Here is a 21,909-nt window from a genome sequence, read left to right as displayed (position 1 = left end):
GTGTTTTGGGGCTGCGGGGCAGCTTTAGGATGACGGATGTGTTGTGAACATTGCTGAGGGACACCTGAGACAGCAGGCGTATCAGATAGACATCACTCCATCAGTAAAGTGTCAATAAAATTACGCATGCGCATGCACACACACACACACACACACACACACACACGTGCACTCGCCACTTAGTAAGAAGACCAGGAAGCAATGAGATGAGAGAAATGGCTTGCTGTGAATGTCAATCAGGAATGTCTGTGTTAGGCAGGTGAAAAATGAGGAAGCTATTTTGTAGACACAGTGGGTGTAATTAGTACCGCACACACAGCTTCTGAGAAAGCTGTGCACATGCTTGGCAGCTTCATAAGTTTGAGTGTTAATCAGTGTGCTGCCAAGTCATTCCCTGTTCTCCATTCATCAGTTTGGAGTTGTTTCGAGAGGAAAATTTACTTTTGACCGCTCAAAAGTTGCTCACAGTCCTGTGGAAAAGTTTTGAGCCACCCTTCATTTCTTTAAACACATCCTGGCTAAAAACAAGTCATGCACTCTTTTGTTGGACCATCTTTAGCTTTGATTACAATTGTCAAGTAATGTCCAGCACATCCAAAATATTTTCATTGGGATTAAGGTCTGGAGTCTGTGGTGGCTAATCCATGTGGGACATCCCATGTGGATGTCTGTATCCTTGTATTATCCTCTTAGAAGATGCCTGTGCCATTAGGAAAGAACCTCGACCTGACCAACAGAAGCAACCCCAGATCATAATGCTGCCCTCACAGCCTTGTACAGTAGACTCTTGGCAATCCAAAAATGAAAACAAGTGAGCCTCACAAAGCAGGATAAAGCTATGAGAAATGTTCCCAGCTGTTTTCTTATTCATTGGTAAAGTGGGTAACAACAGCTGAAGAAAACTCGTTTTCAGGATTACCAAAAAGGCCAAACTATACCCTAATTTTACTGTAGAAGATCATGTAAGATTTGGCTAATTCTGGAGTGTGTTGCAGTGGTACCTGATTTCATGGAAGAGTCATCGGAAGAAAAACATTCTTTCTTTTTTACCTCACAATTCAACATCAGAGGTCTGCAAACATCAATCCTGATGCATTTAGTGGATGGATATAGCTGGAAACAGAACTTTTGGCTGCGATGAGTGTTTGGAGAGAAAAGGATGCACAATTTTACGAGAAGAACTTAAAACTCTCAGGGCTGGATCAGTCATGCTTTGGGCTTATGTTGCAGTAGGAAGCGTGGGGAACATTTTGCTGGAGGGAAGGACGCATTAAATGCCAGCAAATTCTGGAAGCATATGTAACACACTAATATAATAATGAAAAGCTAAAATGATATTTGATATTTCAAAAAAACATTAAAAAGAATAGAGGATGGCTTTGAGAACAAGATAATGATCACAAAAAACTTTAAAATCCACAAAAGACTATTTCGAGAGGCAAAAGGCTGTGGGCTTCCTCTTGTCATTCTCTGTCTTCTTACTCTGAAAATCTGTGGACAAATTTCAGAAGAGCAGAACATGCAAGATGGTGCAGTCATGTCACAGAAACAACGACTCCTCTAACAAGAAAGACTCATAACTTGCCACATTAAGGGTTTTTGGGCTTTGATATTTGTCAAACTGTTTACCTAAACACTGACCATACTTTAGCCTCCTGTGATCTTCACTTGTTATTTAGAATCTGTAAAATAAGTGCTTTTTCTTAAAAGAAGTAAGTAAAAAAGTATCATCTTTAATTTCAGTAGACATCAGGTCAGCTTTTATACGCTTAATCATTAACAGTCAGAGGAATTTTGAACTTCTGCACGCCACTGTATACCTAACTAACCACAGCCTTTGGTTCAGTATAATTTCTGCTGGAGGATATATCTGGTTCCTGTTCTTTCTCTTCCTCTTTTTCCCTCTTCTTCTTTATTTTCCTCCTCAATCAAAGAGCCTTTTAGTGTGTCAGAAGATTCCTGGCTAAACTTAATGAACCAGAAGTGTCTAAGCAGCAGCCATGAGAAGCTGTTCAGATTCTCTAAATACTATTGAAAGGAGCTTTAGTGCTTCCTTTGACATCTCCTTATGCATATGAAACACCGGACCATCATTTATGAAAGAAAGGAGAAAGTTCCCTCTGTACATATGAGGACTGGAGGGTGGGAGTGAGCAGCCTGTGACAACTCTGCTTCACTTTTGTGAATTTTTCTTTTGTTTTTTGATTATGAATCTTGATAATAAACTAATGTCCTATATTACCTCTTATTCTGATATGATATATGTACAAGATATCCTTTGCGTAACATTGGGCTAAAATTGCATCAGAAGAAGTATTTTTTTTATTTTAGAACATTTATAGAACAGCTGTAGTTTCAGGCTGTAGACACACATCACAGCTTAGTGTGTGGTCGATTTCTCATTGCAGCGTAGTTCTCTTTTCCTATGTCCTAAGGAATTTTTCCTACCATCTTTACTTAACTCTATGATGTTTTCCACTAGGTCCAAGAAAAAAGCTTAGGAAAAGTATTAGTACTAGTATGCACAAGGACTCCAGATTGGTGTTCAATGTTAGTAATGCAAAAATACTCCAACCAGCGACTTCATTAAAGAAAAGATGATATTACCCAACATGGGTTAGTAATAATGACTAAAGAAAACCCTTTTTTTTTCCTCTGATACGTCAAACTTTAGTGTGGCTTTGCATGTTTGAGTAGGTTTGGTGCATGTTGGACTGTTGTACTGCAGTAACAATCCCCAGGCATCAAAATGTCAGACAGCCTGAATTGGAGTGGGAGAAAGAGGTGGGAGGGAAACAAATTCTACACAAATTGGCTTCCATTCAGGCTGCAGTAGCCTGCTGATGACAGACAGTCAGCCTAACAGGCCAACAGGTAGACAGGCCGACACGTGGCGCTCAGTTCTCCAAACCGCCTTTCACTTAGTCTTCAAGGTTTGTCTTCGTTTGTTTGTTTGTGTTCTTGTTGGTACGACTCATAAATTTACACATTCCTGTTGTCTGCTCTGCTGCAACTTCCTCTCTCCTGCATCCCGGCCCGGTCGTGGTGATACTGCAGTGACACAGGCCTATTCACAGGCAGATACCTGACACTGAGCCGCAGCTCTCACACACGGATTAACACTGGCATTCCTCCATCCAACCCTCCATCCCTCCCATGATTCTCCCTTCCTCATTCATCCTGACTCTTACCTTTGCTCCTTGCCTTTTCTTGCCAAATTTCCATCTTTTGTCCTGTTGGTTATCATTTCCTCTTGTAATTGTAATTTTCTGTTTTGTCACATTCGTTGCCTGTGACTGAGACCTAAACTCGTATGGCTGCATTTCACTGATGTTCAGAATTAAACTGATTTCATGGTTGAAGGGGAACTTGAAGTTCTCATTTGTTCTCTTGGCGTTGCCAGAAGTTTCCCTCCTTCTTTTTCTTCCTTGTTCTTTCTCTTATTTCTACCTCATTCCCTTTCTTATCCATGTCCTTATCCCACCCTAACCTACCTCACCTCCCCTTTCTTCAGTATACATTCTTTTTATCTATTTCAACTCTTATTTTCTTTTTTTGTATTCCCCTCCCTTTCTTTTATAGTCTTCCCTCCCTTCCTTTCAATCTTTTTCTTTCTTAAATCATTCTCAGCCTCTTCAATTTCGCTTTCTTGCTAAATATTTTCCTTCTCTTCAACGTTTCTTTTTCTTTTCCAGTCTTTTTCTCTTAAACTCCACATGCCTTTTCCTCCATCCTTACTCCTCCTCTGCTCACTCACTCTCTCCCGTCATCCTCATTGTGCACTTGTACATGTTACAGTGGAAATGAGACGGTTTATGAGGAGAATTAAGTTTCATAACCCACCATGTCTGTGACCCTGGTCATATTAACTTCAACAGTCCCGCAGGACATTTGTGTACACACACATTCATGCACACACAAATACACACACATAGCATCCTTCTGAGTCCAATAAGAGAGTGAAGTGCACTTGGAAGCAGCTCAATAGAAAACCCACCTTAACCAGTCCCCTGTGTCTCCTATGACAAGTTACATCTCACATCTACACTGGCAGTTTGGAAAATCATTACTTCAATTCACACATCCGCTTTTCCCATCAGCACACAAAGGTCCTGGCTCAAGTTGCGGAGTAAAATCATTGTATGAAATTAAATGTATTCACAATAACTTTCATATGTACATTCCAGAAGGGTTCAGGGCATGTTCTAATGAACAGAAACCGCTCATGTTCAACATTAACAACTAAAAAAGATGGTCATGTAGAAGTTGATTTTGCTGTACAGGAAGGACAGAAGAACCTAAGTGAGCAAAAATGGTTTCAACCTCAGACCCCAGTCTTTTCAAGTCAGTCAGCTATAAAAATGTTTTGTCAGCCAAGTTTAATCTGCCAGATTTCCTGAAGGCTTGTGAAGCTGTCACAGCGAAGTTCGCTGTATCTCCTGTTGTCTTCACAGCAGAAATTAACCAAGAGCTAGTCAAGAATGTCACAGATTTGAGCTCAAAAAGAAAAATTGTATGAGTATGAGAGAAAATGGCACTGAGCACTGAGTGGTGCCGTCTGACAAAGACACACAAGCGTACAGAAGGTTTTAAGTATTACCGTCACAAAAAGTACGCAATGATGAGGCTTTCCATCTTTAATGTTTGGACTAGTATCATGCTTCATTAATTAGGAATAATATGAGTAATAAAATGAACTAAATTGTGCATGTAGATGTTAATGAAAGAACTTGTCACCTGACACAACTTTTAGATGTTCACTTTCATGACATTTCAAGTATTCACTGAGATGGACGAAACACCATGATGGAAATTTGACTTAGAAAGCTGTCAGGACTTGGAGATGGGTCAGTGGGAGCACACCTGACAGATGCAGCTACTGGAAATGGAGTAGTATGACTGTGGATTGTCTTTCTCAGTCTCATCACCTCTCTGTGTGTCTGTCAGCACCCGAGCCTTCTGCTGTGATCTTATCTCTCAATTACAGCACCCAGCACATTCCTGTCAACCACACACATGCATGCATGCACACACTCACCTGCACGTTCAGTTCAAAACATCTCAATATGAAGCACTATGAGCCAGGTCTCATAACTCCTCAGGTATAACTCTCTCACATGACATAATGGGAGTTTTCTTTTCTTTTTTGCTAAAAACACAAATCACTTTTTGCTCACGAGCAAAATCACACAAGCTGAATATTTTGCTGGTTGGATGATGACAAATTGCCTTTGCCATCTTCCATATTTCATACATGTCTTTTAAATCATTTACACTGTGACAACACACACTCGTCACATTCATGCACCTCTTTCTCACACCCACAGCAGACACTGCACACACATTCACTGAGCCCTCAACAAATTAATCTTCATCACTCTGAAAGTTTTGAAATTCTTATTCACTGACGCATGTTAGTTTAAGAAACATCATAGAACATGACATCCACACAGAGTCAAAATGTGTAAACCAAGGAGGCCATTTTGAAGGTGAGAGTCCTCCGATTTATTTTTACCCTCAGCTACACACTAAGAATTAGAATATGCAGAAACAAAGTATGTATGTATGTAAATGCCATATATATATATATATATATAATGTATGTATGTGTATGCCATGTATATCAGTCATAGGAGGGGGCTGGCAGAGACACCTTTTGCTGAAAATAAATAAGCCACTCACTTTGAACACAATAAGCTCAGCTCAGACTTGCACACATATGAGATTTTTGACAAGTTATGGCAGTAAGATCTCTTTGTGCTACCTCAGACTCATTAGTCCCTCACTTACCATTCAAGCTAGAGAAAAAATACCCTGAGGATTAAAACTAAAGTTTTAGTAATGCTAAAGTTTTAGTGACAAAACTGTTGTAACTATGAGTGTATTTGTCAAAATATTAAATGCTAATAGATAAAGCTGTAAAGTGCTGAAAGTATGTTAATGTTGTAAATGCAAATACCATACATGGTATAAATGTATTCACAATGAAATTGCTGATATGTTTAATTCGGACAGGAGTAACAAAGGACCACCAGAGGAATGCTTCGTATGTTAAACTGTGTTTCTAATGACCTATATCATTATTTTCTAATTTAAATGCATTGAATTAAAATTTTATTAATCCCAAAGTAGAAAATCATTAGGATTTACAAGCAATGTATTGAAAAAATAACAAATATTAGTCATTCATAATTGTAAAAAAGTCATTGTATAGAGTTATAGCTGTGGGCAGGAACGTGTGTTTTGATTACTATGTTATGTTGTGTTACAGAACAGGTAGTCAATAATCCAGGTAATTGTGGAGGAATTCACCTCTAATTTCTAGAGCTTCTAATATAACAGTTGAATGAACGGTTGAACAGCTGTAGCACTGGAACATCATCTTCTGTGTGCTGCCTGTTCTGTCCAACCCCAGGGTGCAAAGCAAACTGTAGTGGGTCCTGAAAGGTGTTCACTTGCTCACTCAGTAATCTTGTCAGATCAGGATTGTGACCTAGAACATGCTTGTTGTTTTTTTTTTGTGCTGTAAATGTTTCTGTAAGGGTCAGACATTTAACTCTAATGTACGTTGTTGTCTTGAAGCATTTAAAGATGAATATTTGGTTAATACATAATGATGTGCATTTGTTCACAGCACACTATTAATGTTTTTTTTTTACTTTTTTGGCATTATGACTGTTCTACATGTAGGATTTTCCTCTGTTTGCTTGCAACTTCATCCTCTTGCACAGGATTAAATTGAAGTTGATGTGTGGTTACAGTGGAAGAGATCTAACCAAAGTCACAGTAGTTAGAAGGGAACTTTTAGCCAGCATTGCAACTGTGGTTGGAGCACACAGAGCACTGTATTATTGCACAATCTGACTACCATGAAGGAATGTTTTTCACTTTTTATAGCCGCATTCTCTGAAGATAACACCTTGTACACAGCAGATTAAGCCATATATTAAAATTCTACTGTGTGTAGGGTGTTATTAATAGTAACACAACATTGTCAGTATGAGTTACATTGAGATTTAAAATTTCTGTTAATGTGAACAGTTGAGCAAGTGGATGATGAAATGATCTCCAAACAGGATAAAGTTTCAGATTCATTTTCATCTTTTACATTTTCAAAATGACAGACAAGGAAGAGGGCCCGCAGCAAAGGTTTGGTTACCCTGCATAGTTAGTACCTAGTACCACCCCATTTGGCAACTATCACAGCTTGTAAACTCTTTTTGAAGCCAGCCAAGAGTCTTTCAGCTCTCGTTTGGGAGATTTTCGCCCATCGTTCTTTACAAAAATCTTAATTCTGTCCAGTTCTGTGAGATTCTGGGCCGTCTTGAACACACTGTTTTTTTAGATCTATCCACAGACTTTCTATGTTTAGTTCAGGAGACTGTGAGAGTCATGGCAAAACCTTCAGCTTGCGCCTCTTGTGGTCGTCCATCATGGATTTTGAGGTGTGTTTAGAATCATTATCTATTTGTAGAACCCATCCTTTTTTCAACTTCAGCTTTTTTATAGATGCTGTGACATTTGCTTCCAGAATTAGTTTGAATTCAATTGAATCCAGTCTTCCCTCTACCTGTGAAATGTTCCCTGTGCCATTGACTGCAATACAACCCCAAAGCATTATCAATCCACCCCCATGCTTAACACATGAAATGGTGTTCTTTTCATTAAATTCTGTGCCCATTGCTCTCCAAACATACCTTTGCTCATTGCGGCCATATTTGTGCAGGTTTCACTGCACAGTGTTCCACAACTCCTGAGTCTGCCAGTCTTTTGAAGTGGGGGTTCCAGACTGCTAGACCTTACATTGACCTCCACTGTTCCTGTTAACTGCCATTTCTTAATTACATTACAAACTGAGGGAACCAGTTCCTGAAAAGGCTTTGCTATCTTGTGCTAGGCAACTGCTTAGACAAACCTATGGCTGCTGATTGTTGGGACAAGGTTAGAGGAGTCTGGGTATTTATAAAGCTTTGAAATCTGCAACACCTGGCCTTTCCTAAAAATGATTATGAACAAGCTATGACCCTAAAAGGCTAATTAAGGTCTGATACTCTGGTCAAAGTTATCTGAGACCTGAAGTCTCCTGGGATTCCCATTCTTTTGCAGGATGCAGCTTTCCTTTTTTCATTCCAAAATTGTAGAAAACACAAATAATACACTGATATTGCTTAAAATATTGCAAAAAGAGTCTTTCATGTTTAATTTTATGCCTTTTGGGGATCATTTCATCTTCTACTTTTTTAACTGTTCTCAGATATTTTGACCAGGGTGCTGGTACTGCCCTTCTCACACAAAAACCTGTTTCTCTATGTATTTAAACTTTGTTTTTACTATCCTATTATTTTCTTTGGCTTATGGCTGCTAGCACACACACACACACACACGCACGCACGCGCACACGCACACGCACACGCACACAAACACACACTCTCGCACAAAACACCTGTACACACACAGAACTCATGGTTTACATGAGAAAATGTCCCTGTCTCTCTCTCCTTTTCTGACCCTGTGCCCCAAACAAATCCTGAATTAATTAAAAAGGGAAATCCCAATGGTCCACTGGCAGACACACACACAAACACACCCCATACACATATGCACACACACAGATTGGGTGTCCCTCACCCTTCTGCAGTGATAAGGGATTAGTGGAGCTTGTTCAATGATGGGAGTGTTTCCAGGTTGACATAGTGACAGATCTCAAGCAGCCTTGGATTAAACATTAGCAGGCAACTTTTTTGGGACATTGGCTGAACAGATAGAAACATTTCCCCTGACAATATTTATTTTTGCATAAAATGTTGATGTAAGTGCGAGTTATAGACATTTGTATGATCTTATCGTTGGTTATATTAGAATTAAACTGCTGTACACTGATGATATGACACAGTAGCCATTAAATAAGAGTTTAATCTCATGGACTGGACTCAAGGACTCTGACTTATGTGAAGCATGTCAGGTGTAGGAGGTGGTGAGGAAGGAGGACCCAGGTGCAGACACAAATTGGAAGCCAGGAGGTAAAATGAAAAGAAAAACTATTTATTTTGAACAAAAGGTGCAGCAAAACTGGATAACCGATATCAAAAAGAACACTAAAAAACACAACCCAGGAACTGACAAAAACAACTAGGAACAAGAAATGAACTGTGGGGCCTTTCTGTGTGGAGTTTCTGACCATGTTGGTGTCGATTCTCTGTGAGAAATCTGTTTTCCTCCCACAGTGCAAAAACATATATGTTAAACTAATCGGTTATTCTAATTGGCTCATTTATCTCTGTATTGGCTTTGTGATGAAATGATGACTTGTCTCAGGTGAACCTTGCCTGTCACCTAGATACAGCTGTGATAGGTCCAGCCCACCACGACCCTGAATTTGACAAAAGCCAGAATAGAAAATGGATTAATAGAAATGCTGACCCCACTCCTTACACTGTAATGCTATTAAGAAATCTTCTATGATTTCTTTATAGCATTAGAACAAACCAACCATGACATTTAGCTATGTATCTAGCACAATTTGCTTCCTAAAACTGCTGAGTTATAACAAAGTAAAAAAGAACTGTACACATTTTTTGAAGGGTGAAGTTGAACTGCGGCACCACAGATGTTGGAGGGGCTACAACCATCTCATAGAGTCAGATCTATGTTCTGTGGATTGATGGGCCAGGTGAATAATCTTGTTCCTTAGTTGTTACATGACTTTATTGATTTTGCTCAAAGCCATGATCATTGACATCTGAGGATCAGCGCCATCACCTTCTCCTTATGTCACCTGGTAGTTTCTCAAACTTTAGCTAGAGACAGCTGGGATTAGCGGACACACCGATACCAAGTCGCAAGATTAAAACTCTCTCTGCCCTTTGGTGTGTTCACATTATGCCAATACCTCGGCTGAATACTTGCACGACAAACGCACCATGAGAAAATAGGTCACACAGTCCACAGCTAGAAGGTGATCAAAATATTTAATATATGCATATGTATGCATTTGTGATTTCACATCAAAACAATTTGGTTTCGGTCAAAACAAACTGTTTCTCTGCCCTGTAGTGTGGTTCATTTGAGTCTGAGATCTGTAAATCAGTGTCCTCAGCGCATGCTCTCCCAACATCTCAGAGCAGAGGCCACAGCTCATTTTCACATTATTTTGAAACATTATTTAATTTACTTCGTGATTGTTTAAATCCTTCTTGTTTGGCTGGGCTGTTAACTAACATAGATTTGTCTCTGCTTTACTCAGTGTTGGTTGACCTGCTCTGAACATCTTAAGTTTTCACAGTCTATATCCTGATGACACCATAACACGAGGCCGACAACAGCAGCCCTGCTGATTTTAGAGGAAGATAACAACGCAATCTTCACAAACCGAAGGGAAATTATCTCCTTCAAGTCAGAGCTGAATTGGGAAACATGTATTCAAGTCTCTTTCGAGTTTCTCTTCTCAGGAAACCCATGATCAAATTATTTAGAGAGCTGACAGAGTCCGTCTGTCTTGGCGACTTGAACTTGATAATGAAGTATGCTGCGGCAGATTGAGTGAGGGTCTGCCTGTGCTGTGTTTAGACAAAATGAAAATAAACTTGGCCTGTGATCCTATCGGCCCCACATTAAACAATTTCCTTCAGGAGCCATTATGTGGATAAATGTGCTTTGCTTGCTCTCTAATGGAATTGTGGCTCTGTTTGGATTACATGTATACATTTATTTTTAACTGGTTCAGATTTGACTGCTTATACAATAGATTGATCATTTTCAATGTGATGATTATATGTTATTATGTAGAAAGTTTTGTCTTACTGTCTTAGTACTACTTTTTTTAGATTACAAACTGGAAATTTCAGTGTGTAACGTTGCTGTGGCAAGTTAACAAGTTAGCGTTAATCAACAGTAAACAGGAATAACTAAATACATGTGAAAGCTCAACAATCAGATTGATTTTTCTCCAAACAAGGAACCGACATGTTTGTTTTTGCAGTGTTTCCTATTAAAATTACAAAGAACTGTGAAGCTTTGAGCAGCTGTAATCAACTTCTCATCTTGTCTCTCTGTTTTGAAGTTGTCAGGTCAAAGGGATGTTCAGTAAACACAATCACATCTGTTGGAAATCAGGAAAATGTGGAAATCTAATTTGCTGCTGATGGATAGAGGTTAGGAAAACTTTCCCCATCCAACAGGTTTGTTGAAGGACAACATTCTCATTTTCAGCTTTGATATGAGTGAACCTATGATGGCTTGTTGATGATGTTGGTTGAATGTGAGGATCATCATGTGGGAATTATCTAGTGGAGACAGCTGTTGTAAGATGAAAGTAAAGTGCTGCTAAAATTTTTGCCTCTTCTCCTCAATCAAAGGCTTTTCATTATTATGTAATCATTATTATGTAGTACAATATTAAAGACGTGAAATAACACATTAGTGTTACGTTTCAGGCAAAACAAAGTATAAACCAGTAGAATATGTTTTGGATTTCAGATTCTTTAATGCAGTGATGGACTGGAGACCTATCCTGGGTGGACACTGCCTCTCGCCCAATGACCGCTGGGATAGGCTCCAGCCCCCCTCAACCCGACCGACTGATTAAGCGGGTATAGAAAATGGATGGATGGAGATTCTTTAGTGTAGGCAACTTGTGCTTTGATAACAGCTTTGTACACTCTTGATTCTCTCCACCAGCCTCATGTGGTCCTCACCTGGAGCTATTTGAGTTCTCTTTCACTCACCATACTTTCCAACTCTTCCCAGACCATCTTAGTAGTTAGTTAGTAACAGAGTTTGTTACTGCTAGTTTTGTGCAACATGGCACAGTAGCAGTTGCAAACTGTGTGAAGATAGCTGACTGTCCCAGAGTAAATAAGGTGTGCTTTCTACACGCTTGTGTAGAAAGCCCCCGATAGCCCCAAATAAAAACAACATGGCAGCTCTGAACTAACAGTGCAATAGTACGCGTTCATTCATGCATTCGTCTTCAAGTACTGGTGAAATAAAGACAGATAATGCCTTATTTAGAGGCTGTATCGTCTGTGCCCCGTTCACTCCCGTTATATGGATATACACGGATCTCGAGTGATCTAAATAGCGTCCGAAGGATGCCGACTTTCACCAAACTGTTATCGGTGAATAGATTAACGTATTTTATGTCAGAAATAAGGTCCAGGTTTAAAAAACAAAACAAAAAAAACCTTCCCCTTTAAGCCTTAAAGGTGACAAATAGGATTTCCACCCATCCCGTAAAATACAGAATCATCCTTTATTTGGCAATTAAATGTCGCATCCCATGTTGAACCAATACAGGACGCGATTTGAAAAATATCACAGGAAAAATTAAGGCCAGCAAAATTGTGGTGGCGGGCTCGTTGACTGTATGGGTGGGATTTGCGCAGGACTTCTGGTCCTCTGTTCCTGGCTACCTGTGGGTGGTGCTGTCACCAGAGTTACTAACAACACATGCGCCTTTTAAAAATGACCGTTACACCCGATTCAACAGCTTCCCTTTAAGACAAATTGCAAAATATGCAGGCGCATGTTTTCAGTGGCGCACGGCGGGCTGTCTGACATAAGACAGGAGAGCAACACTGCAGACAAGTCAGAACGCAGAAGACACAAGCGTCAGTGTCACAGTTCTTCCCACCCCAATTATCTCCTGAGACTGATGGGACATGATGTCATGATTCATTCAATTTCTAATCTGGTTGTACTTTTGCAGAAGATGTTAGTACATGCATGAGCATAGCCTACTTCAGAAGACTGTTGTGGTTTGATTAATTGTTTGAGATGTTGAATTTTTTTAAGTCAAATTATTTCTTAATTTTTTAATATACAGTACTATTAACCAATATAAATATTATATATGGCCATTTAAATAACAAATCACACAAATGGATTAACAGATGATAGATAAATAAGTAAATATTGTGAAAAGGTTTATTTTTTTAACATATATAGGCTACATTTCCTTGATTAAAATGTTTGTAGAGTTTTATATGTATTCTATGTCAAAATGGTCATATTTTTAGGAATACAGTGTTCATTAATCATTAATTAAATTATTTTAATATTGTGGTTTAACTGTTTGGATGACCTGACTTCACCTGATTTCAAGATTTAAGAATGACTAATTGCTTCCTTGATCACCGCTTTACTAGAAACACTCGCAGAAAATCAACCCGTCATGGCCCGGAGGAGCTGTGCTGGGCGTCCCTTATTTTAATTTCTGAAAGATGGCAACCCTAGTGACAAATTATGGGGAAGTTACTTTTTTCTGTTCTTTCAAGCATATTTTGGGGTGTCTGAAATCACCAACATGTGTAAAACTCTGCAAAAACACAATCTTGGCTTCTTTTTTTTTTAGTTCCTCTTTGTTTGAAAGTTCCTCATTTAACAAGCCATTCTGGTTTTCATTTCAAAATGACGTCACTCAGGAACTTCACTCCACCTTCTCTGCTAACCCTCAGCTTCTGAGCCCCCGTCAGGTCCATCCTGCAAGACCTGTGAAGCCAATTTTGTTTGGAAATGTTCTGTTGTCAGCTGTACTGAGGAGCATGCATCTTCCATCTACCTCAACTCAAAGGATATAAGAGCCCAGCAAGAGTTAGCTAAAGACTGTATGTGCAGCAACCACTTTTCATGGGACTGTTTTAAAAATCTGGTCCAGTTCAATGCTGGACTGAAGAAACTGAGCCACAGAGAGGGATCAGTTTCGGTCCTGAACGGAGTGCCTGAACTTTAGACTAGGGAAATTTAAGTATCTGAGAAATAATTAACGTTGGTTAATTTATTATTCAATTTTTTTGTTTATCAGTAGCTAATGCTAATGACTTGTAATGAAGATGATGTACTCCAACTTCTGAGAAGTTTTTGCTGTTACTTTCTGGAAGATAAACATTATTGTTACAACATTCCTTTGTTACCAGAATCTTTCTAGTTGAATGCTTACGTTCTGTAATTCAGACAACCTTCAGCTGTGTGAATAAGGTGTGTTTTCAACACACCAGTCCTCTCCTCACTCTGATTGATTGCTAAATCAAATGCTATGTACCACTCTTGGTGTGTTAACATACACTATCGACACATTTCTGATAAAGATGTAGGTCAACTTAATTACTTTATGATGCACAAAGTGTTTAAGCAATTAATGGTATGCATGCATTTCGACAAGTTATGCTGTGTACATCTCTGACGTGGTCCATTACAGTTGATCAAAAAGCATCGTTTACTAGCATCTGCTGCTACTTACAGCTACACTGGAAAACTATTTACATCTTAGATCAAAAGAGTAAATATCTATATCTATATAAAGAACTGGAGTGTTATTGATCAGACTGGAGGAATAGCTTCATCATGTTTGCGTTTACTACATTAGATTACGCTCAGGATGCCCAGCTTTTGGTGACAGAGTAACGTACATAAACACATCGTATGATATGTCAGCAACAGCAGCAACAGCCAACATGACAGCATGTCCTTAGAAAACATACAAACATACTGAAACAGCAAAAAACAGTTGAATTTGAGAATTTATCATAAAAAAATCAATAAAAAAAACTATTTCTAATCGACAAATCTGCTGTTATGCATGATTCTTGCATGCGCTCAAAATAATTAGTTTGATGAAAGATTGAACCAAATTATATGTATAGTCTGTCAGCATGTTACTGGCCTATGCATGTAATGCTACTGTATACATCATCTATCCTCCCCCACACTGAGAGAGGCTTACTGGGATGAAAATGCTGGTGTGTGTTTGTGTGCATGAGAGAGAAGGTGATAAAGAAAGAAAGAGAAAGTAACACTGCAGAACAGGGAGAGCACAGGCTTTTAATTCATCATCCAAAACTATTCAGCTTCCATTACAGAGTAAACAGGCTGCTTCTGCAGAAAACCCACTCACGGGTGGTCATGTGGCTGCGTTGATCCAACAGGTACATTTCGGTGTGTGCACCACTGTGAAAGCATATTGCTTGTAAGCAGGCTACAGTGTCTGTGCACGTGTATCCCCTCGTATGTAGTCCGGGAGGTAATTCACTCTTATAACAGATTCCAGAACTATGATTTAATATTTATTTACTGGGACACAGTTGTGTGTTTGTGTCACTGTTTGTGTTGAGGCACCAACGTTTATCAGCCGCATGCAGATGAATAGAGGTATCTATTACCACTGCTGTGTCGGTGTGTATGTCAGATATGTGTTTTTTTGGGGTTGGTTCATATGTATGTATGTCTGTCTTTGCACGTCTGGTTGCCCTGATCTTAAAGAGCTTGAAAGCTTGATTTGCAACCAAAAGCAAGCAGCCCCCCCTCCCCAATCATCCATGATCACTGAGACGTATCAAGGTGTTGATATCAGCTAGTGTGTGTGTCTCGTCTGGAGTGTGTATTTCTGGCTGTATTGAGAGAGCCATGGCAATAGGCCCATATTAAACTCTGCTTTATCTCCACTTGACATACCAACTGGGTAAAACCTCCTCCTCTAGAAAATGAATAATGAAAGACAGTGCTCTGCTACTAATGCATGGATTGTCTTCTTACAACATTCAGAGATCTCACTGTGTAAACTATAATGGCTTTTTTGAAACTGATTTCACTAACCTGATTAATACTAGTTTAATACTTAAGTAACAGTTAAGTCTTTTGAAAAGGAAACATCCGAAATCATCTTTAGGTGATAGAATGCTGGTTAAAAGGAAGCCAGTGATGCAAAGTGACAAAATCTCTTCTTTATTGTCTCAATAATTTGATAATTAAAAAAAGCTAAATCTTGGAACAAAAATGGCAACATTTATTGGCTTCTATGTTGGAGGCTGCAGGCTGTTTTCTTTTTAGATTTTGACACATTTTTAGCCAAGTATTGATGCTGAGCGCATCAGAACACTGTGTGGAGTGTCCTCCAGCACCTCCCAAAGATTCTCAATGGGGTTGACGTCTGGACTCGAGGTGGCCAATCCATGAGTGAAATTAATGTCTTAAACTCCCCGAGCTACTCTTTCACAACCTGAACTCAATTACAGTAATTGTGGCATTTTCAACTTGGAATATGCCCGTGCCATTGGGGAGGCAACAGCTGCAGTAACGGCTTGGTAATGACAGAGTACGCTAAAACTTTTGCAGTCCAGATGGGGAAAGATACGCTTGATGAAGGCATGAAGAGTGTGAAGCAGATCACATGTGAAGCACCAGTGCAGCTTGAGTGGACTACAGACGGAGGCTCTTACCTACTTGCCCTGTTAAATCCAAGTAGTCACTTGTTTTTTTGGCTGTGCAGTGTATAAGCAAAGCAATGTTATCCTGTGTTGGACAGTGTCTCTGTTTTTTGGAAGCAGGGATGGGGCTCTTTATTGTAAGGGAATGTACACTGCAGAAATTCACATCCTAGTAAAGCAATTTTCCTGCAACTCACTCAGTTTCTGTCAGTATTAGTCACTTGTTATGACTTAAGCCAACGTGCTCTCCACTAGAATCAGCCTCCATCGAGGCTCCATAAAACCTGAAGTTAAGTTTTCGTAGAGCACTGGCGTCGGTTATGCTGCTTTTGATACATTTGTTCAACTTTAAGCATTTTGAGGCAACCCAAGATTGTTTTTCTTCTTCTCTACCTTTTCTCTTTTGGGCACTTTTATCTTTTCATTGTGAAATCTGCATTTGCTCCGTGTCTCGTGTTCATTTCTTATCGGTCCTCACTGCCTCTTAGTATTGGAACACTGCTGGACCAGTTTTTGAGCAGTTTTACATGTCACTGTTCATAACACAGGGTGTTCATCCTTTATGCAAAAGCAGATCAATCAAACTTCTGGATTTTATTCTATTGAAGAAACCACGTCTCAAAAGTCTCCCACAAAGAGCATCGACTTCAGGCTTCTTTTTCCAGGATGGAAAGCGGCCTAAAGGGCTCTAAGTTAAGTTTCACTGTCAGGTTTGGGTCTGTTTATTTGGACCGACATTCTGCTGCTCTAGTGTGACACCCAGTGGTTTTCAAAGGTTGCATGTCGAATTTTTAAATATCACCCCTACCATATTTTCAGTATGTTCTCAGGCATGCTTGCCCTCAAATTGTCAGAGTCTTATCAGAGTGTACCACCACTGATCCTTTTTGTGCAAACACCAACAAATTGCAGATTACCAATGGTAGTGTCATAATGATATTAGAGAATATTAAATGTTAAGTTAACCCAACAAATACCAGACAAGAATAACTTCAGTGGAATCTAAACACATTCAGTCCGAAACGTAAATCAGTACAGTCAAAGTCTGAGTGGCTCTTACAGCAGCTTCTTTAGAGCAGCAAAATCTCCCATTTCTGTTTGTATTGTTTCTGTAGGTTGTAAAATAATGCACACAATCAAAAAGTCTAATTCACATAACAGTCACACACACCTAACCATACACAGACAGTGCACAAAGTATTAAATCACGTGCAGTGAAGGGAACTAGCTGTGCCAGGACAGGGGAGGAGACATGACACAGCTGGAGCACCACTCTGAGTGGAAGGCCTGACCCAGCTCATGTGTTATCACAATGCAAGACGTGCACGCTCCCAGCGGAGAGAGGAGAAAGGCAGGTTGTTTTTGTATTCATAACTATTCTCTATCATGGTGGACACACCACAGGTTTTAGACTTCTTCTAGACAATCTTAGATAAAACATTTGTTTTTTGTCCATTTTTATCAATATTTGGTATTTGAGTCCCATTGTTCTGGAAACAGGGTCCTTTTTTTTCCTTAATGTACTGTATACTCCAGGTAAGTACTATAGAAAGTAAAGTGAAAGTATCCCATGAAGAAAAGTGTCCCCTGTGACAACTTAATGCTTTTTTTATACTTTGATTTTTCATTAGATTGTTACTCATGCATTAATTTGGTTGAACTGAAATTCATTCTGGATCATTTTGTATTATTTTTTTTCCATCAAAAGGTAGATTTGTTTGTAAAATTCCTAAACATGGCGAGAAATGCTATCATAACTGCTTTGAAATGCTAAAAATGCGATTTTCACCAAAAAGTAATATTCAAAAAAATAATAATAATATTATTTAACAAAATGATGAATCAATAAATCCTTTCAACTGTACACAAATGTACAGACAGTTTATCAACAAAACCTTCATAAGCTTTTTTATAAATGGTAAATGGACTTGTACTTGTATAGCGCTTTTCTAGTCTAACTGACCACTCAAAGCGCTTCTAACACTACATGCCACATTCATTCACACACACTCGTACAGCACGTCTTAAGTATACTACACATAACTACGTGCTTTTCTAATCATTCATACACACATTCATACCCCGATGGATACATCCACTGGGGTTCAGTGTCGAACCACTGGGCGACTGCTCTTCCTCCTGAGCTAAGCTCTGTGGGCAAAATTCGTAATTTGTAGAGAAGGCAGTAGGTTAAAAGTTGAGAAATTATAAGTATACTCTTTTCCCTCTGAGACGTAGTGGAGTAGAACAAGAAAGTGGCAAGAGAAGAAAACAGTGATTCAATGTTTAGTAAGTAAATACTTTTCTACAACTTTGTTCTTATCGAGGAAGGTCTTGTCAATCAGCAGCCATCTTGGCAATGTCTCCACCTAACCCTAACCCAGTTCAATAACTTTGGATTAACAACAACAGGCTTCAGACTACCTTAATAATGGGCATCTGAAGCGGTGGGGAGCGTACATCATTTGTTGGTTTCAACCCAACAATTTTCCTAGGTCTGACTGAGATTTACCCTGAATGAGATACACCACTATTGTTTTGGTTTCATGCTTGCTGTGTTTAAATGCTGGTTGTTTGATGCTTTATCATGACCTTGATAAAGACCACGAGCCGAAATACTTTGGTCAAACAATAAATCCATTCCGCATCCATTAAAGCATCATTAAAGTAGGGGAAGTTGTGCCAGTAACTCTGACTATATTCATTGTCACCACAACGTAGAAAGAACTTGCATGGAACTCCAAGTTAGGGTTTTAAAAGCTTTACCCCTCCACAGTTATATCACCACTATTCAGGCACTTTTTTCTTTTTTTAAGCAAGGACTGAATTTATTTAATGAAAGCGTGAACACTCAATGGAAAATTGAGGATTGCTGGGTAATGTAACGAGAGAAACTGTGAGTATCCAGGGCTGCAGTGTTAAAAACAGGCTTGAGCCAGAGGCAGATTAAGAGAGGCTAGGCAGTTAGGGTAGGTATACTGTCTGTACTGACAGGGGCAGGAGACAGTTTACAGACCCAGTGCCAACAAGGTGAAAGCACAGAATCTTTGATCCGGCAGAGTGTTTGTGTCAGTGCCTGGTTTTTGTCGTGGGTTTAAGTTTTTAATCAGGCGCAGCACCAGCTATTCACAGGTTAGGCACACCTGCCTCTGCAACTACAATCAGACACATGCAAGGAAATAGGAGTTCTACTGAGGAACTAGAGACAACTAGCATTGTAGAGATGCAACAAACTCTGTCTCAGGGGCAGATATAACAGTAACCCAGGGGGGTGTAGATGAGATACTTACAGCGTAGGGTGGGTCCCAAAAGATTCAGATGCACAACGAATGGGTTAATCATAGGAACAGTCTAAAAAATAAAAAAACAATGAAACACGGAAGTAGCTGTTTTTATTCTACTTTCAGGTGTAAATCAAATGTAGTCATGGGCCTTGTATGTAAATACATATTCCTCCAAATGTGCAATCAGCTTTACAGATGATCTTGGATAGAGGCTATTTTTTTCTGGATTAGCTAGAGGAACCTGCCTCAGGTAATAGTCTTGGTTATGACAGAGTCAAGTCCTCACATGCTAGACCAAAACTACTTAAACTGTAGCTCTCCATGTTTTGTTTTCTTTATGTTTGTTTATTTTGTTTTCATGGACAGACCATCATTTCAATAGCTGGAATGTCATTTTCTACATTTTCACATGTGTGTTCCCTGAGTGCAGAGGAAAATAATGGAATATTAGTTGCTTCTCATAACTCAGGAATGAGCAGTTAGGGTAGTAATAACTGGTTCTTTAAGTAAGACCAAAATATTGTCCTTATCACTGTTATTTAGCTACAAGTTAGGCTTTAATGATTTTTTTCTTCTAAATATTTAATATCTGATCATGAATCATAAAAAAAACATTTAAAATCTGAAACTCTTTAAACTCATGGATTTATCTGATTTATCAAAGTAAAAACTGTTCTAACTAAATCAGTCATGAGGTTCATATAAGCTTGTTCTGTGTAGCAGGAAGAAACAATCTGCTGGTGGTAAATTACAAGCTCCTGCCCAGCAAAAGATATGTCTGTTTGCAACTTTATGCATATTTGCACTTCTCCTGGTAGACAGTTTTGGCCATTATTGAAATTATATGGTTGCAGCAGAGTTTTTAAGTAGCCCAGCAGAACTGGAAACTTCCATCGGCACTTTTCATGATTTGCGACCCCACACTAATTTGCCCAACTTTGTAAATCTGGCCCTCAATATCAAAATCGATTCTCAATTCAGTTCAAGTATATTGCGCCAAAAAGAAAATGTCATCTTGAGACATTTTTTTAAGGATTTTCAAACTCTTCATTACGCGTAAACAGGTGCTCATTGGAACTGTAGATCCATTTGTTATGAAGTGGGAAGATTTTCCTTAAGAGAACCTGGATAGTATTATTCAACATGAAGAATACAGATAATATTCCTACTTTTAAAATGAGATTCTTTTAGGCATAGATGAAAATAAAAGTGATGTTCTGATAGCTTTGGGAAGAATTGGTATGCCGCCACTGACAAGAGAACAGAAAAGGTCTACTAAGGTAGACTGCCCATATTACTTAACCCTGTACGCTGACTTTAGCTCATCTGAAGGGTACAATGGAAAACCAGTTTCTGAATATAATATTCATTCTTCTTGCTAATTTTGAGTAGATGCTAGTCGGCCACAGCGCAAATTGCAGAGCAGGACAGTAGTCGTGGAGCCAGTTCTTTCTAGGGTACAAGCAGTTGGTGGTTGGGGCTCAGGTTAGACTGACTTATCTGGCAGAAAGGCAATGACATAGCTAGCACATTTACTATCACACATATATTTTTAGAAGCTATTCTGGTAAGTAAAACATGTTGCTTGCTATTTGTATACTTGGGACCAAGAAAAGAATAGATATCAGAGTAGGACACTTCTGTCAAGAAGGGAACTTTCAAAGAGGACTCGCACGCAGAGTACAGGTTCAGCTGACAAAATTTATTCAACAAAAAAACAGGGGAAATCCCAGGGAACAAAAAACACCTCAAAAGTATAGCTCTAACTATACTATAGGGTCTAGGGAAATACAAAAAGGCAAAAGGCCAACCTAAAAATCTCTCTTAGCGAGGAAATCAGAAAATAACAACAAAACAAGAAAAGCTCTGATTCAACTCAAAGAGCTATTAAATACTATATGGAAAAAGGCCAACCAAAAATCACTCTTAACGAGGAATTAACAACAAAACTAGAAAAGCTCTGACTGAGCTGATTTCCAAAATAAAACAGGAAAACACAAAACAAACGTGGAGACAGGACAAAAACTCAACTTGACATGCCTCTTGCCATTGGCCTTCAGTTTCCCAACTTGATGTCAGGAGATTGGAAGGGCTACGACAGAAGATGGATCAAGCTTTTCACCTTTTTCTATGTATCCTTCGTGCTTTCTGTAATATTTACTTGAAATGTTACCTTTGGGTCCTTCAGTAGCTAATTTCTATTCTGGTGTTTTTCCCGAAAGCACAATAAATTCTGTGAAATGTGTCTCTTGTTTTTGCCCAGAAAAAGGCAGTGATGAGTTGAAAGCCAAACTCCTTGATGTGCTGTCGAGTTCTGCCTACAACTATGTGCTTACATGCCATCATGATAAAAAGATTTGCTAATTTTAAAGATATAATTTAAACACATATTTAACAGTAAAACTTTTTGGGTTTACAACATTCTA

This window comes from Leuresthes tenuis, unplaced genomic scaffold (genome assembly GCF_036924035.1).
Source record: "Leuresthes tenuis unplaced genomic scaffold, fLeuTen1.0.hap1 SCAF_3, whole genome shotgun sequence".
Classification (NCBI taxonomy): Eukaryota; Metazoa; Chordata; class Actinopteri; order Atheriniformes; family Atherinopsidae; genus Leuresthes; species Leuresthes tenuis.
This window is presented reverse-complemented; position numbering follows the sequence as displayed.